Below are 19054 nucleotides of genomic sequence, written 5' to 3'. Positions count from 1 at the left end.
TTTAAGAGGACACCTGGGTTTCCAGCCGCCTTCCATCTCACCTAGTTGAATGGAACCTCACTGATGTTCACAGCCAGATGTTGTGGGGGTTCCTCTTCCCAGCACGGGTGCTCCAGACTGGAGAGCCAGTATGGGGTTAGGATCCCTCACTCTTCAGAGAAGACCTCTGCAGTCAGGATATTTCTCCGAATTCTCCACTGCCACTTGTGGGCATGGGGACAGCCTGTTTCACATATTTGCTCCTCCTACTAGTCTCAAGGTGCCTTCTTCTTTATATCCTTAGTTATATGACTTCTGTTCAGCTAGTCTTTAGATGGTAACCCAGGTTAATTGTTCTATTTTAATATGGTCATGGAAGGAAACAAGCATCCATTTACCTACTCCACCATCTTGACCAGTGGAATTCTTTTAATAGTTTTTAAGTGTATAATTCTTTTAATATGGTGTTGAATTCGGTTTGCTAGCATTGTGAAAATTTTGTACCAGTGTTCATGGGGATATTGGCCTGTTGTTTTCTTTACTGTCTTTGTGTCTGTCTTTGGTATCAGTGTAATGCTGGACTGCTAGAATGAGCTAGACTGTGTTCCCTCTTCAATTTTTTTGGAGAAGTTTGAGAATCAGTGTTAGTTATTTAAATGCAGACTTAACCAGTGAAGCCATCAAGTCCAGGGCATTTCTTTATCAGGCAGTTCTTGATTACTGATTTAATCTTCTTACTAGTCTATTTAGAATTTCTATTTCTTCATGATTCTGTCTTGAGGGGTTTTGTTACTAAGAAATTATCCATTTCATCTAGGTCATCCAGTTTGCTGGTGTACAATAGTTCATAATACTCTTATAACTCTTTTCATTTTTGTCAAATCGGTAGTAATGGTCCCACTTTCATTTCTGATGTCAGTAATTTGAGTCTTCTTGTTTTCTTAGTCAAGCTAGCTAAAAGTTTTGTTGATTTTGGTAATCTTTTCAAAGAACCAACTTTTGGTTTTATTGATTTTCTCTTTTGAACATGTTTGAAAATTTTTGATTAATAAAAATTATTTTAAAATTATTAAACATCACCATAAAACAGATGCAATAAATACTGTAAAATATTAAGAAGTGTTAAATCAAGATGATGCACATAAGATGTTCATTATACTATTGTCTCCTTTAATTTTTATTTTTCATTAAAAGTCAGAAGTATACAGTTTTTCATTGGGTAGCCAGGACAGAGAAAACACTGCACTGAGAACAAAACCAGTAAAACCTAAAGCAATAACCAAGGGAAAAAAATTGGCCAGAATGAATTATCAGTTTGAAATAATGAATTATGACAACTCAGATTAAACTAATAAATATTACGATTTCAATGAAAAGGTTAGGAAAGAAATGAAAACTGCAAATCATAGGGGAAGTCAAAAGACGTTTCAAGAAATTTATTTTTGTGGTATAATTTCATTATACGTGTGTGTGTGTGTGTGTGTGTGTGTGTGTGTGTGTAATTAACATGTTTGTTAGTGTTATAAAGAATCCACAGCAGTCTGAAGATTACAAAGTAAAAACTTTAGTTCTCTTTCTGGACTCTGCCCCAGACCCACCTCCTTCCCCAGAGTAACTGGTATTAACTGTTTCCTGTTCCATGACTACTCTTTGATTTATACCTTTATCTCTTCATTTTCATTCATATTTGTGTATATGTGCAAATAATGTTATTTTCCCATAAATAAAAACCATCTGTACCATCTTATTTTCCTTTAATATCTTGGGGCTGTTTGTACACCAGCACTATCGATCTAACTCCATTCTTTTTAATAATTGTCATACTATTTCCACCAGCAGACCACATAATTTTAAACAAAGTAGTCCTCTGTCAATTGATAGACTGTAGTGTTTATCACCATCAAGGTTACAAGCAATACCTTTTTGCACGTGTCAGTATTTTTGTAGGAGTGATAAAGGAGTGGAATTACTAGTCTTAATATTGAACACACGTTTATACTGCCAAATTGTTCCCCAAAGGTATACCAATTCACAATCCCAACAACCGAATGTGAAAGTACCCCTTTCCACACTTCTAATAATACATATTCCATCATTTTTTTTAAATTACCAATGTAATAAATTTAAAAAACCAACGATTTGTTTTCACTTGCCTTCAACTCAAGAAAAATAGGAGATAAAAAAAGAAACAAAAGAATGTTTTAAAAAGAACAAGAGAAAAATAAAAAAACTTTGAAAAGCAACAAAAAAAGAAGAAAATGATAAAGAAAACAATAAAAAGAACAAAAAATAGTAAATTAAATACCAGTACCATTAGATTCTGATACTGATAGAATAGCTTGTATTCAACTAACCCAATAATAACTACAGGTAACCCCCAGACAACATGGTACCTCTATAACACAGTTTTGCTCTAACAAGTTAGAGAATTGGGGGTAACCCTCGTACAATATGGCATTCTAGAACACAGTTTCACTCTAACACGATTTGAGAATTAGAGAAATCCCCTAACAACAGGGAGTGTAATAAAAGCTTTTAAGAACAAAAAATATGTCATTGGAAATTAGGGAAATCCCCGAATAACATGGAACATAATGAAAGCTTTTAAGAGCAAAAGATATCTCATTTGAAATTTTTCATTCAAGCGTGGATGTCGTATCAGATTTGACCGCAGAATTTTAAAATTAGAATTTTAAATCCATTTTGTTTGTGGAGTATTAAGTTCAGAGGATGAAGATATCTTGTCAAAAAGAAAATGCCCTCGGTTAATGGTGCTTAGTAGTGAAGACAAAAAAAAAACATTATTTAATACATATTAATATGTTATACTTTTGGTGAGAGTTGCTTTAACAAAGATATTTCTCTTAGTTATAAAAATATAATAGTACTTTTTTTTTAAGTTTTGGAACCTAACCCCCTTTTTTGTACCAGTTCTCTGTTTTGTATAACACGGATTTGCATAACATGGAATTTTTTAGGAACCTAACAACTGTATTATATGGAGGTTACCTGTATAAGCCTTGTATAAATCAAAATATAAAAACCAACTATCTAAAGACACTGCAACCAAAAGCAGTCACAAACTGGAAAGGATATAACCCTTCAAAGAAGGGACACACAGTGGGTGAGACCTGAATCTACCTGGCTTTTCATCTGAGGGCACTCCCCAGTCCCTCACGTGGCACAAGGGGAGCTGACCAAGAGTCTGAGGCATCCAGACTTCCTGGAAATTGTACAGTAAAATCCAAGAAAAGTGGGAGCAACAATGGATGGAGCCCTAACTCTACACATAAGCCCCTCTCAAAGTCTTTGGTTGACTACTTTGCCTGAATACATAAGACAAGTAGACAACAAGGAGCTCAAGTGCATAATAACACCTGGAAGACTGAATGAGCTGTGCAAATTTCAACTACTGTTCACCACAGGAGAGATCAAGTTTAGAATTTGCGTCCAATCAAGTAAAAGAAGATTGCTACATAACTTAGTTAAGTTTCTACTGAGACACAAGTAAACTACACAAAGCATACATTCTTTTAGCGTTACTAGACAGAGAATGTGCTAATTTCAAATTGTAAATAATTACCTATAAAAAAATGAAAAGCATTAAATCAGTAAGCTATCTCCCACACTCCCTACATTAAGCCATTTTGGGAGCAGTAGAGCAGCTCAGGGAGGGAAAATACATGAACGAGAGAAGAGAGGCACTAACAGCAGATTTAAAGTTGATTGAAAACAACCATCATAAAAACGAGGTCACCATATGTGGTAATATACTGAAAAAGTATTCTGATAGTTCAGAGCACCTACTACATACAGGGAAGAGATTTTAAAGTATAGACAGAATGAGACTAGGAAGTCTTGGAAAGGTAAAGCTTCAGGGGAAAGGGGGATTATAAGCAAGGAAAGGCATCCCTTAGAAACTGCAAGGCAAAACAAGCAAGAGGGAGAAAATTACGAGTCGTGAAAAACAGAAGAGAATCTTAAAAATTAAACATGAGAGAACAAGAGACACCATAAAATGGTGGCATGAGGTGAGCCTCTTGAAATCTCCCCTGGAATTTACAACAAATTGAACAACTACAACACCACAAAGGACTCCCTGTGCAGCAGACAGGCAAGACTGAGAGGCGCTCGACTGAAATCACCTAAAGGTGGGCAAATTGCGTGGGGGGGGGGGAAGGGAAGGAAGAAGTGCAGAGATGGGAAGCACGTGGAGATTAAACAACATACTTTTAAAGAACAATCAGGTCAAAGAAGAAATAAGAGGAGAGATCAAAAGATACATAGAAACAAACGAGAATGAAAATACATCCTACCAAAATTTTTGGGATGTAGCAAAAGCAGTTTTAAGAGGGAAATTTATTTCATTACAAGAAACAAGAAAAATCCCAATAAATAACCTCAGGTTACACCTTAAAGAACTAGAAAAAGAAGAACAAATGAAACCCAGGGTCAGCTGAAGAAAGGAAATAATAATAATCAGAGCAGAACTAAATGAAATAGAGAAGAAAAAGACAATAAAAAAAATTAATGTGACAAAGAGCTGGTTCTTTGAAAAGATTAATAAAATTGACAAACCTTTGGCTAGACTCACTAAGATAAAAAGAGAAAAGACACTAATAAACAAAATCAGAAATGAAAGGGGAAGTTATCATGGATGCTACAGAAATACAAAGGATCATCCAAGGATACTATGAAGGACTATATGCCACGAAATCCAATAACCTATAAGAAATGGACAAGTTCTTAGAAACATATAGCCTTCCAAGGGTGAACCATGAAGAACTGGAAAATCTAAATAGACCGATCACCAGTAATGAAATTGAATCAGTCATCCAAAACCTTCCCAAAAGCAAAAGTCCAGGACCAGATGTCTTCAATAGTGAATTCTAGCAAACCTTCAAAGAGGATCTAATACCAATCCTACTCAAACTCTTCCCAAAAATAAAAGAGACAGTACTCCCTAACTTATTTTATGAGGCCAACATTACCCTGATACCAAAACCTGGTAAGGATAACACAAAAACAGAAAACTACAGACCAATATCTCTGAAAAATACAGATGCAAAAATCCTAAACAAAATTCTAGCAAATTGAATGCAACAATACATTAAAAAGATTATTCATCACGACCAAGTGGGGTTCATCTCTAGGACACAAGGATGGTTCAATATACGCAAATCCATCAATCTGATACATCACATAAACAAAACAAAGGACAAAAATCACCTGAATATATCAATTGATGCAGAAAAAGTGTTTGACAAGATACAACATCCATTTACGATTCAAACACTTAATAAAATAGGTACAGAAGGAAAATACCTTAACATAATAAAGGCCATATATGACATACCCTCAACTAATATCATAATTAATGGTGAAAAGCTGAAGCCCTGTGCTCTACATTCAGGAACACGACAGGGCTGTCCCTTATCACCTCTGCTTTTCAACATAGTGTTGGAAGTCCTCGCCAGAGCAATCAGGCAAGACAAAGAAATAAAAGACATCCAAATTGGGAATGAATAAGTTAAACTGTCACTCTTTGCTGATGACATGATGCTATATAGAGAAAACCCTAAAGACTCCACCAAAAAGCTATTAGAAACAATCAACGAATACAGTAAAGTTGTTGGCTACAAAATCAACGTACAAAAGTCCACTGCATTCCTATTTACTAACAATGAAATCTCAGAAAAACATATAAAAAAAAATTCCTTTTGCAATTGCAGCAAAAAAGAATAAAATATCTAGGAATAAACTTAACCAAGGATGCAAAAGACCTATATGCTGAAAACTGCAAGACATTTTAAAAAGAAACTGAAGAAGACACAAAGAAATGGAAAGACATTCCGTGCTCATGGATTGGAAGAATCAACATAGTTAAAATGGCCATATTACCCAAAGCAATATACAGATTTAATGCAATCCCCATCAAAATCCCAATGGTATTTTTTAAAGAAATAGAACAAAAAAATCATCAGATTTGTTTGGAACCACAAAAGACCCCAAATAGCCAAAGCAATCTTAAGAAAAAAGAACAGTGCTGGAGGTATCACACTCCCTGACTTTAGCTTGTACTACAGGGCAACAATAATCAAAACAGCATGGTATTGGCAGAAAAACAGACACATAGACCAATGGAACAGAACTGAGAACCCAGAAATAAAACCACATAAATATGGACAGATAATTTTTGACAAAGAAGCAAAAAACATACAATGGAGAAAAGACAGCCTCTTCAATAAATGGTGCTGGCAGAATTGGAAAGCCACGTGCAAAAGAATGAAACCGGACTGCTGTCTGTCACCATGTACCAAAATTAATTCAAAATGGATCGAAGACTTAAGCATAAGACCTGAAATAATAAACTGCATAGAAGAAAACATAGGTACTAAACTTATGGACCTGGGGTTCAAAGAGCATTTTATGAATTTGACTCCAAAGGCAATGGAAGTAAAAGCTAAAATAAAAGAATGGGACTATATGAAACTTAAAAGCTTCTGCACAGCAAAAGAAACCATCGACAAAATAAAGAGGTAACCAACTGAATGGGAGAAGATTTTTGCAAACAGTGCTTCCGATAATGAGCTGATATCCAAAATGTACAAGGAACTCATGCAACTCAACAACAAAAAAACAAACAATCCAATCGAAAAATGGGCAGAGGACCTGAAGAGACATTTCTCCAAAGAGGACATACAAATGGCAAATAGACATATGAAAAAATGCTCAACATCACTAATCATCAGAGAAATGCAAATAAAAACCACAATGAGATATCACCTCACCCCAGTTAGAATGGCTATCATCAACAAGACAAATAGTAACAAGTGTTGGAGAGGCTGTGGAGAAAAAGGAACCCTCATACACTGTTGGTGGGAATGCAGACTGGTGTAGCCGTTATGGAAGGCAGTGTGGAGGTTCCTCAAAAAATTACGAATAGAATTACCGTACGACCCAGCAATCCCTCTCCTGGATATCTACCCAAAAAATCTGAAAACATTTATCCATAAAGAACGTGTGCTCCAATGTTCATTGAAGCTTTATTTACGGTGGCCAAGACATGGAAACAACCAAAATGTCCTTCGATAGATGAATGGATAAAGAAGTTGTGGTATGGAATACACAATGGAATACTATTCGGTGGTTAAGAAAAGATGAAATAGGACCATTTGTGACAACATGGATGGATCTTGAGATTATAATGTTAAGTGAAATAAGTCAGACAGAAAAAGTAGAAAACCTATGATTTCACTGATATGTGGTATATAAACCGAAAACAACAAAAGAACAAGACAAGCAACTGAAAGAACAAAAACTCATCGACATAGACAATAGTTTAGGGGTTACCAGAAGGTAAGGGGGAAAGGGGGAGTGGGGCTCTAGAAGAGGGTTAATGGGGTCTGATATATGGTGATGGAAAGAGAACTGACTCTGGGTGGTGAACAATGTGAGATATAATGTAGTACAGAATTGTGCACCTGAAATCTATGTAACTTTACTAACAATTGTCGCCCCAATAAACTTTAATTTAAAGAAAAAAAAAATGAAAGAACACACAATCTCCCCTCTTCTTGTAATCCACTAAAGAAACCATACTTACTATACTGACAGAAGGGTTTTCCTGAACTAGAAATTTCAAAAAAACTAGAATCTCACAGTTGTCTACAAAAATGCAGACATGCAATTTTCATCCATAGAAAATCAAAACAGAAAAATGAGAATCCAAAATTCAGCTAAAAAAAAATTCTACCAAAAAATTTTAAAAAGTGATACAAAGAAAGCCATAACAAATTACTCCAAGCTGAATTAAATATCCTGAAACATTTGGGGATATGAGAAATCATCTTGAATCAAAAATTCAAATCCGTAATTATGTGAGATGATGGATGTTAACTAAACTGATTGTTGTAATCATTTCGCAATATAACATGTATCAAATCATTATGTTGCACACTTTTAACACAATGTTGTATGTCAATTATAACTCAATAAACTAGAAACAAAATTCAAAAGAACAGAAATAGACAAAAACAGAATGAGAGCTGACAACTTCAGAAAAAGAGACGATATCATATGAAAAATGAAGTGTAAATTATAAGACACCAATGAAGAATAGATTGAAATGAAAACATATAGGCACTGAAGATCAGGAATACCACTTAAAAGAATAACAATGAAATAACGTGAAAAGGATTATAAAGTGGAAAACAGGCAAAGAAAAAATACCGTTTGTGTAAATTATAGTTCCTGAAGAAAAGAAACAAAACAGGGAACAGAACTTATATTTAAAACTATAATCCAAGAAAACTTTTGAAAAATAGATGAACTAAATATAAACATTAAAGGGCCTTTAGAGTACCCAGGAAAAGTTGATTCACAACCCTCAACTTCGAGATATCTACTAGAAAAACTATTATATTTTGAATAAGAACAAAAATCCTAAGTGATTCTGGGCAAAAATTATACTATGAGACTTACATCAGACTTACCAAACTCTTCATTCAACACTTGTGTATTGCTGGTAGGAATGTACAGTGAAACAGCCACTATGGAAAACAATATAGTGGTTTCTCAAAATTATCATATGGTGTACCAACTCTACTGACGGATATATCCTCAAGACAACTAAAAGCAGGGACTTGAATATATTTGTACACTCACGTTTATAAGCAGCATTATTCACAATAGCTAAGACATAGAAGCAACCCAAGTATCCATATATATATGTATATATATATATATATATATATATATAGAGAGAGAGAGAGAGAGAGAGAGAGAGAGAGAGAGAGAGAGAGAGGAGGGACCTCTTGTGTGTTTGTTAAAAAGGCAATTCTGACACATGCTACATGTGTCATGGATGAATCTTGAAGACATTATGCTAAGTGAAATAAACCAGACACAAAAGAACAAATAAATATTGTATTGCTCTACTTATATGAGGTACTTAGAGTAATCAAATTCATATAGACAGAAAGTAGAATGATGATTGTGAGGGGTTGGGGAAGGGGAAACAGGGAGTTATTGTTTAATAAGTACTGAGTTTCAGTTTGAAAAGATGAAAAAAGTTCTGGAGATGGAAAGTGGGGATGGTTGTACAACAACATGAATGTACCTAATGCTGCTGAACTATACTCTTAAAAATAATTAAAATAGTAAATTTTATTTTATATATATATATATATATATATATATGTACACACACACACACACACACACACACACACACACAAACATATACCGTATTTTCCCCAAAATAAGACCTAAGCGGAAAATAAGCCCTAGCATGATTTTTCAGGATGCTCATAATATAAGCCCTACCCCAAAATAAGCCCCAGTTAAGACTGTCAGCCAGACTGTCAGCCAGACTGTAACACATAACGTACTATTTTATAATTTGTCCCACGACAAATTATATTAATTATATATTATTTATTAATTATATATTAACTATATATATTAATTATATATTAATATATAATTAAATATAAATATTATTGACATTAATATTTAAAATGATAATATACATTATAATTAAGTATTTGTAAATACCCAAGCGGGTGCCTTTGGACAACATATAAATACCTATGTAAACAGATGAACTCGAACTTATTGCTGAATGACCAATCAGAGCAGACACAATGCACGAATAATGTGCACACTTGATTACAAACGGACGTGTTTGTGTCTAATATGAATCTTCATAATTCAATACGCTGTGTGTTGTAATGGAAGTACTTAATGTACTCATGTGAAATAAAGAAACGTTTTCTAAATTTTGGTGCTTGCAATTTTTCATCGCTTTTGTGTGGACCATCATTCTTAACTGTCACCATTTTTGTTGCCACTCCTGTCTTGTAAGTCTTCAATTAACACTTGATTTAATGGTAGATTTAAAGGGAATAATATTTTGACCCCCAGACAAGATGAGTACAAAAAGAAAGAGTTATTCCGTCGAGTACAAGAAACGAATCGTGGAGGACTCCCAGGGCAAGAATCTTACAGCTTTTTGCAAAGAGAAGAAACTGGATCTCCGAATGGTCCAAAAATGGCGAGCAGAGCATGATAACCTCAGTCAAAAGGTGGATGAGGGAAATGCTAAGAAACACAAGTGTGGATCAGGTCGGCAACCATTATTTCCTGAGCTGGAGGACATCATCTGTGAATGCATTGCTGACAGGAGAGCAAAGGCCTTGGTTGTGCGCAGGGCTGATATTCAAGCATTTGCCCTTGCAGTGGCACCACAGTTAGAAATATCCCCAAAAGAATTCAAAGCATCACAACACTGGCTGGATGGCTTCCTTCAGCGATATGAACTGCCTCTAAGATCGACAACACTGTTCAAGCTGGAAGATACTGAAGTTATTAAACGTGCACTTGCATTCAAGTCCTTTGTTGATGGCATCGACTTTTCTAAATACCAACTCTCCAACATGATTGCTATAGATGAAACTGCAGTGTTTATGGGCCAAGGATGTCAAATGACAATTGATCAGAGGGGTCCTCGTCAATCTACATTCCTTCCACTGGTTATGAAAGTGCACGTGTTATCTATATTTTGGCAATTCGTCTGGATGGAAAGAAAGCCCCACCTCTAATCATCACTAAGGGAAAGAAAGTAAGGTTGAACATGTTGCAGGCATTATGTTCTTGAAACCGAAAAAGCCTGGTGCACACAGCAGTTATGAGGAAGTGGGTCAATTTAATGCTGCCACTTGTTTTGCGAGGTGGCCAAAGAGTTCTGCTAGTCTGGGATTCAGCCAGAACTCACCGCGCTAAAGACTTGAAGAACTTCCTTGCAGAGAGAAGTCTAGATCAAATAATGATTCCCGCAGGAAGGACTGCCTATCTCCAGACTCTTGATATTGCAATAAACAAGCTATTCAAGGACAATTTGCACATGGAAATCAATGACTACACTGACAATAGAATGGAGAGAAATCAGCGTGGAAATTTTGTGAAGCTAGCCTGCAAGACGTCGTGACTTGGGTGAAGAATTCATGGGATAAAATCACTGATACCTGTGTTGCCAATGCACTACGAGCAGCCTACGTGGACAAGAAGTGCTCATTTAAGGAGAGCTCTATTGCTGGACATGAGAGATTGAGGCCAATGTTTCTACAGGAAATGGAGTCGCAAGAAATTCAAGCCAGAATTGAATTATGTTATGACGGTGTTCCAGAAGATGACATGACCGTATTTGAATAAATGTAGATTGTTGTACATGAATAAATGTAGATTGTTGTACATTAAAAAATAAGACATCCCCTGGAAATAAGCCCTAATGCGTCTATTGGAGCAAAACTTAATATAAGACCCGGTCTTATTTTCAGGGAAACATGGTACATATATACATATATATATCCACAGTAAAAAAAACATGGCAAAAAAAAAAAAAAGTCATTCAAAGCAAGGCAACAGAACGGAGCTACATTTACAAGAAACTTAAGGAAAGAGATTATGAACCAAAAGTTTTATATCCATCCAAACGATTCTTTAAGTAAGACTATTAAAAAAGTTTTGCACATGCAAGAGCTCAAGGAATTCTATAGCCATGAACTCTTTGTGAGGAAACGACTAGAAGATGAATATTAAACATGTGACATGATAGGGGAAACTTCAGTTAAAGAACAATGGTGAGCATTTAATCTATTTAATAGTAGATCCAGCACTAAATGGTACGGAAGAGAGAGGAAGAAAAATATACGAGGTCAACAATTAAGTTCACAAACTCATCCCAGAAAAAGTGCTACATACCTCATTGCTGAATATCAGTACAGTCACTTTGGGAAACTATGCACCAGCACCTAGTCCACCCTTCAAAGCAATTTTGGAACTCTTTTTCTGGAATGGCCATCAGAGCTGTCGTCATTTTACCCTTGATGTCCTGAATGTCATCAAAATGTCTTCCCTTCAATATTTCCTTTATCTTTGGGTAAAGAAAGAAGTCACTGGGGGCCAGATCAGGTGAGTAGGGAGGGTGTTCCAATACAGTTATTTGTTTACTGGCTAAAACTCCCTCACAGACAGTGCCATGTGAGCTAGTGCATTGTGATGCATTGTGAGTTGTGATGCCACAGCCGCGAATTGTTGCCGAAAAGTTCAGGTCTGACTTTTCCACTCACCCTTTCCGGTATTTCCAAATAGTAAACTTGGTTAACTGTTTGTCCAGTTGGTACACATTCATAACAAATAATCCCTCTGACATAAAAAAAGGTTAGCAACATTGTTGCAACAAGTTCAGAACTTAATTGTCTGACTTCCCTCCTATACTAATGGTATATAGCTGTCTGTCCTAATAAAGTAGAAATGCCACTAAAATGGAAGAAAAGGGAAGAGGAAAATTTAAAAAAGTTCACTTAATGTTGCACAGGCAATAGGTAGGAGTTAAAGGGAAAACACAAAATGAAGTTACAGAATTTCTAAAAAATAATAGAAACATATATATGAGATTCATTTAAAATAGCGAGGTGAGGAAAATGTACAGCCTTAGACACTTAAATAAAGATAAAAGCAGAAATTAATAAACAAAAAAGTCTAATAAATCAAATCCAATCTCTTAAAAAATTAGTGAAATAAACATGGCCAACTTAATCAAGAAAAGAAAGTCTAAATATTCAAAATAAGAAATGACAGAGAAGAATTAACTATTGAATCACTAAAACACATTTTTAAAAAGTCATATAAGAGTATTTTGCAGACCTCTACGAAAATAAATTTGTATATCTAGATGAAGTGAATAACCTCTAAGGAAATATAATTTACCAAAATTGACCCTAGATGGTATGAGAATTCTACCAAACTTTCAAACCAGATAGGCCCAATACTCCACATACTGTCTCAGAGCACTGAAAAATAAAGGAAAACTTCCTCATTCTTTTTATAAAGCATCTAAAATATTGATGACAACCTAAACTTGATGATAGCTCAAAAAACAGAAAATTATAGACCAATATAATTTATGAATACTGAAGCAAAATTCTAAATAAAATATTAGCTAAAAGATTGCAATACCACAATAAGAAAATGTTTCACCATAACAAAGTGGGATTTACCCAGAAATTCAAGATTGGTTCAGTATTAGGAAATTCATTACTATAATATAGCATTTTAGTTAACAGAAAAACCATGGTTGCTTTTATACATGCTGAAATATTCTTGAACAAAACTCAACATTCATTCCTCACTTAAAAAAACTCAAGAATATAAGATTGATGGATTTTTAACTTATTTTGAACTAATTTTAGACTTAACAGAAAAGCTGCAAAAATATCATTTCCCATATAACCTTCATTCTATTTTCTCTAATGTTAATGTCTTAGAAAAACATAGTACAATGATCAAAACCAGGAAATTAACACCAACACGATACTATTAACTAAACTATATTCTTTAATCAAAGGTCACCACCAGTTCTTCCACTTACATCTTTTTCCTGGTTCAAGATTCAACTCAAGGTATCCACATTGCATGCTTTTAGTTGTTGTATATGTTTAATCTCCAATCTATGACAGTTCACTGTCTTTTCTTCTTCCATCAACATGATACTTTTGAAAAATATCCCTCAATTTTAGTTTGTTGGATGATTTTTCATGATTAGAAGGAGGTTAGTCCATTTTTGGCTAGTACACCTCAGAAGTGATGTGTCTTTTCAGTGAACCATATCAGGGGTTCATGATATTGGTATTTCTCATTACTGATGATATTAACCTTGATCTTGATCACGTGGTTAAGTCAGAGTCTGTTGAGGTTTTCCACTGTAAAAATCACTATTTTCCCCTTTATAATTAATAAATATCTTGAGACAGGTACTTTGAGATTATTCAAATATCCTCTTTCTCTTCAAACTTCCATCCAATAATTTTAGTATACATTTGTGGGAACTGTCTGAAAGAGTTCTTACTGGGTGCTTGCCAAATGATGATGTTCTATTTCCTTCTTTCAATATAAATTTATTAAGTGGAATTCTTCTGTAAGCAAAAACTATCCCTTATACCCCACCTATTTACTTATTTATTCATTTATTTATTTATTTATTCAGTATGGATTCATATCTTATTCTATGGTTTACAACAATATTATCACTTTATTTGGCTGCTCAAATTATTCCAGCTTCAAAACTGGAATAATTGTTCATGCTTTAACCAATAAATGTGTCACAAGTGATACTGTACCATTTACAGACTTAAGTCTTAAGAAGGCTTTAGCTCTTGGGAGGTCTGAGATACCACATCACAAGTTTAATATCTCTGCCGGAGAGACCATGAGGAGGCAGAGCCCCTGATACTACATGGAAAGAGAGTGAGGCCCAGCTGTCCCAGGTTGACCTCAGCCTTCTAGCCAACTCACTCAACTGTCAAATACATGAGGGAACTATTTCCAATGTTCCAACGCAAAGGAATCTGCAAGTGACTAGTCACAAGGCAGATCTATAACTCAGAGTAAAACTGCCCAGCTGATCCTGGTAAACCCAAGGAACGGTGAGAGATTATAACATGATGGTTCTTCTAAGCCACTAAGTTTTGGGATGGTTTGTTGTGCAGCCATCAATAATCAGAACTCTTCCAGACACACTGTGCCTTTTCTATCCTCAGCTTTCTTAACGATAGAAGCACCTTCTTTATCATCCACATGCCTACCCAGGCACCACAGGTATTTCCCTGCCTCCTATATCTAATCAGTCACCAAGGCCAACTGATTCCACCTCTGAGAACTCTCAATTCCTCGGCACCACCACATCAGCTGAGAGACAAGGAGAGTGGCAACAGTCCCTCTTGACAGAGTCTCTGGAGACTACATCCCAGTTGGCCTCATCCATTCCTCTAAGAATAGCTCTATATACACAGGGTTGAATTATTCACTCATTCTGTAAGTATTTATTGAGCTCCAACTGTGTGACAGGCTCTATTTTAGACACAGGATATAGAAGTGAACAAAGACAAAAACATCTGTCTTCACTGATGTGAAAGTCTAGGGGGAAGAAGACGGACATATTAGTAAATAAAACACATAGTACATCAGAAAGTGATGAGTAAGATGAAGAGAAATATAGCAGGAAGGAAAAAAGAAGTAGCAGAAGTGGGGTAGGTTTTAGAATTTTAAATAGTGGTTAGGGAAGGCCTCACAAGATGGTAATTAAGTAAAAATATGAAGGATATGAGGGAATTAGCCAAGTGAGTAACTTTGAAAAGAGCATCGCAGGCAACAGAGCAGCCAGTGCAAAGGCCTTAATGTTTTATAAATTTAGTGTAGCCTAAGTGTATGGTTTACAAAGTCTACAGTAGTGTATAGTCATGTCCAAGGCCTTCACTGCTTCACTGCTCACTCACTGACTCACCCAGAGCAACTTCCAGTCCCGCAAGCTCCATTCATGGTAAATACGGGTGTACCATTTTTTATCTTTTATACTGTGTTTTTACTGTACCTTTTCCATGTTGAAATATATTCAGATACACAAATACTTAGTACTGTGTTACAATTGTGTACAATAACATGCTGTGCAGGTTTGTAGCCTAGGAGCAACAGGTTATACCATATAGCCGAGAGGTATAGTAGGCTTATACCATCTAAATTTGTGTAAGTATACTCTCTGATATTTGCACAGTAACCAAATTGTCTAACAACACATTTCTCAGGATGCATCCCCATCGTTAAGCAGCATTTATATTTGTTTATTTATTTATTTATTTATTTATTTTTAAAGTTATTGGGGTGACAATTGTTAGTAAAATTACATAGATTTCAGGTGTGCAATTCTGTATTACATCATATATAAATTACATTATGTGTTCACCATCCAGAGTTAGTTCTCCTTCCATCACCACATATTTGATCCCCCTTACCCTCATCTCCCACCCCCCAACCCCTTTACCCTCTGGTAGGTAACCACTATATTTATTTATACCTTAGGAGCCCAACTCAGGAGGTGGGAGAAAAAAAGGACAAGAAGGTGGAGAACAGAGAGAAAGCTAGGGTGATGCAGGAGCGGAGACAAAGGGAAGGAGGAGGAATCAAGGGGTACCGTATAGGTGGAACTGAGAGGACACAACAGCCAACCAAATGTGAGGTAGGTTTGGAAAGAAGAAAGAGGCAAGGAAAACTCAAAATGCCCAGCTTGTACCACAACTAGTAGTTGCAGCTGTTAACCTAGATCAGTAAGATCAGAAGAAACGGGAGGAAAGAGAGGCAGAGACAGGGAAAACAACCATGCTAAATTCCAGATATGTCTCCCTCTCCTACCTTTGATGAGGGCTATTCTGACTGACAAAATAAATAAATAAATAAAAGATATTGTTTAAACAACTGGGGAAAGAAATATTAATTTTGTTGTTGGGTGTAACAATGAAATTGTGGTTATGTGTTAGAGATGCCTACTGAAGCTGAAATGACATGATGAGGATTTGCTGCAAACTACTCTAGCAGGGAAAAGAGTCAGTGAGGGCACTAGACAGAATGAGAACAGAATATTGATAACTTCACAAGTAGACAAGCCCTGGAAATGAGCAGTCTGAACAAATGCTGAGAGAAGACATGCTAGGGCAAGGATGGAGGAGTCAGGAACGAGGACACCAGGTCTGAAGAATAGGCCCTGTGAAAACTGTCACCTTTACAACAGGCCTTGTTTCCTGGGGAAACCAGCTGGGGCTCTAATCACTGGATGGGGCAATCTGGGCACAAGATGTCAAAGTGGACAAAGGAAACCTACCAGTGGTTCAGCATACAAAAGGTAAGTGGTTCCCATCTGAAGCTGGGCTTCCAGGAGCCCAGGAGTCCTCTCTTTGCCCACCAGGCAACGCTCTTTGGGCAGGCAAGAGCTGCCAGGGGTAGAGGATGGATGGGTAGGTGGGGGAGGCACAGAACAAGAACAAAAAGGTTCAGGAGAGTCACTGGAAACACTCAAGTTCCAGCAGGGTAGGGCCTCTTCTTCCTTAAAGGCATCAGGAATGGACCTGCCACAGAAGAAAAGACTGTGGGCAACTTGCTGGAAACAACTGATATGTGGGCTGTGAACCCACATATCAGACATGCTACTGACGCTGACCCTGAGCTGATCCTGTGTCACTTTTGCTCTTAATAAGGAAAGTTAATACCAGAGACTGTCTCAGGCTCTGCAAGAGTTTTACCTTAGTCTATCCTCAACCCAATGAAATGTGATTTATCACCTTCATTTTACAGATAAGAAAATTGAAACAGTGAGGTCAGTCTCTTGACAAAGGGGACACAGATATTAAGTGACAAAGTCTGGATGAAATATGGTTGAGGAGGCCATGCTCTTAAACAGGACAGTAATGGTGAACCACTGTGAGTTGTAAGGATTCTCTGCGCGTCATTTTGAAATGAATCAAGAGTGATCACGAGGTGATAAGCATTGAATCTGGATGACAGGTCTATGAAGTTCTATCTACTTTTGTTTGAAATTTCTCTGTAACAAAGAATTAAAATGGAATTTAAAATCCCAAAGCCTGACTACACCAGACATGTGGGAATCTGTGAGTCCTGTGATCAGTGACAGTCCCCGGGACCTTCGAAAACTTGCCCAGTGGGCCCCAACCCGACCTCATCCTCCAAGGCCCGAACCCAGGGGCGGCCTGCCAAAAAGAGACCCTAAGACGGTGCCAAAATGGCCACTTCAACACCTAGTCCAAGCCCGGTACGTTTGACCAAGCCCACCCGCCCCGCTCCCCGCCTCTGCAAAGCGGACGGTAGTTGGGCCCAAAGTAAAACTATCAGCCTCCACCTACAAAAACCCAAACACATGGACCCAGGGGCAGCTTCCACTCCACCACCTGGGAAATATCAGGCCCCCAAAGCCTACTTACTCAACTCCTCAAAACCCGGGGACCTGTGGCATAAGCGACCCCTCTCCTCATATCGCTGTTTCGGCCAAGGCCGAACATGTCCAACCCACAGGAACCCTAGGACGAAAGGCGGGAGCCCAGCACCCACCACCACCACTAGACTTCACCGCTGAGCTGACCCACGTCCCTCGGAGATTCGCGCCCACCAGCCCAAATAAGACATCCGGGAGAGCACGGCCTGAGCCACAACAGCGCGACCACACCACTACCTCCTCTCCCCGCCATCAGCACCGTCCCCAGCCTCAGTCCACAGGCCAGCCTTTCAGCACCTACCTTTCTGCGCAGGGAAGGACACGGTTGCGGCAAAGGTCCCGGGAGTCTCCCTCACCAACGCCACTAAAGAACAAGGGATCACTTCAGCCTCCAGCTGGGGATCTACTCCAGCACCGCGCCGGAACTACACTACCCAGAATCCTCGGCCTGGCGCTGGGACCACACCTCCCAGTATGGTTGGCGCAACCAGAAGCACGCTCACGGCCAGCAGCTCCCATTGGCTTCCGAGGTTGCTGTTTCTGGGCAACGTTCTCCGGTCACTGGATAATGACCACTGTGGCACCTGTATTCCTCCTCTTTTTTCTTAAAACCACGTTCACAAAACATGTACAGGAACCTGGCTGAAGTTCTCCGTCATGCCGTGATCCTTCTTCTAACACCTTCGCCTCAAAGACTACACTTCCCAGTGACGCCTGCAGTAATTTCCGCGTCGGGCACCAGGCCCGGCCCTCGGCGCGCGGAAATGACGTCCGGGGACTGACTGTTAGGATGCTGAGGTTGACGCGGATCGGATGCGGTGCGGTAGTAAAGTTTCCCGGGTCCAGTTACGGTTTGCAAACCTGTGCCCAGTATTCTGTGAGCGCCTGGCAGGCGTGTTCTCGGCTAGCAGACATACCTTTTTAACTGCGACTAACCCCATGGAGAGACCGAAGCTAGGAGAGATACAGCAATCTTCCCAGGGTCTCGTCAGTGCGAGGCGGACCCAGATTCTGAGCACACGTCCTCAACCCGAACACTTACCTGCGAGTGCCCAGAGACCTTTTTCTTCTGCTGGCGTCCACAAATTATGATCAAACTCTCATTCTTCTGCAGGGACAGGAACCTCATTCTTAGGCCATAGCTTGGGGCAGAGCCCGCCTGTCGGCTTGGCTCTTTGGTCTTTTTTCGGGGCTTTGGTTGAGAGCAGGTCTGCGCTGGTGCCACCTGGGACACCTCAA

At 38.0% G+C, this 19054-nt stretch overlaps 1 protein-coding gene across 1 annotated transcript in view; it reads right to left on the bottom strand.

Annotated features, from left to right (window-relative positions):
* ZNF133 (zinc finger protein 133) overlaps positions 1-18468 on the bottom strand; it is a 28750-nt gene extending 10282 nt beyond the window's left edge. Inside the window, exon 1 of the mRNA XM_033095427.1 lies at positions 18117-18468. The gene's annotated coding sequence lies outside the window, so the exon portion shown is untranslated. The remainder of the gene's footprint in view (positions 1-18116) is intronic.
* Between the last annotated feature and the right edge of the window lie 586 nt (positions 18469-19054).

Source organism: Rhinolophus ferrumequinum, chromosome 23 (assembly GCF_004115265.2).
Source record: "Rhinolophus ferrumequinum isolate MPI-CBG mRhiFer1 chromosome 23, mRhiFer1_v1.p, whole genome shotgun sequence".
In the NCBI taxonomy this organism is placed as follows: domain Eukaryota; kingdom Metazoa; phylum Chordata; class Mammalia; order Chiroptera; family Rhinolophidae; genus Rhinolophus; species Rhinolophus ferrumequinum.
Note: the sequence above shows the minus strand (reverse complement) of the source record. Positions and strands in the feature narration are given on the sequence as shown.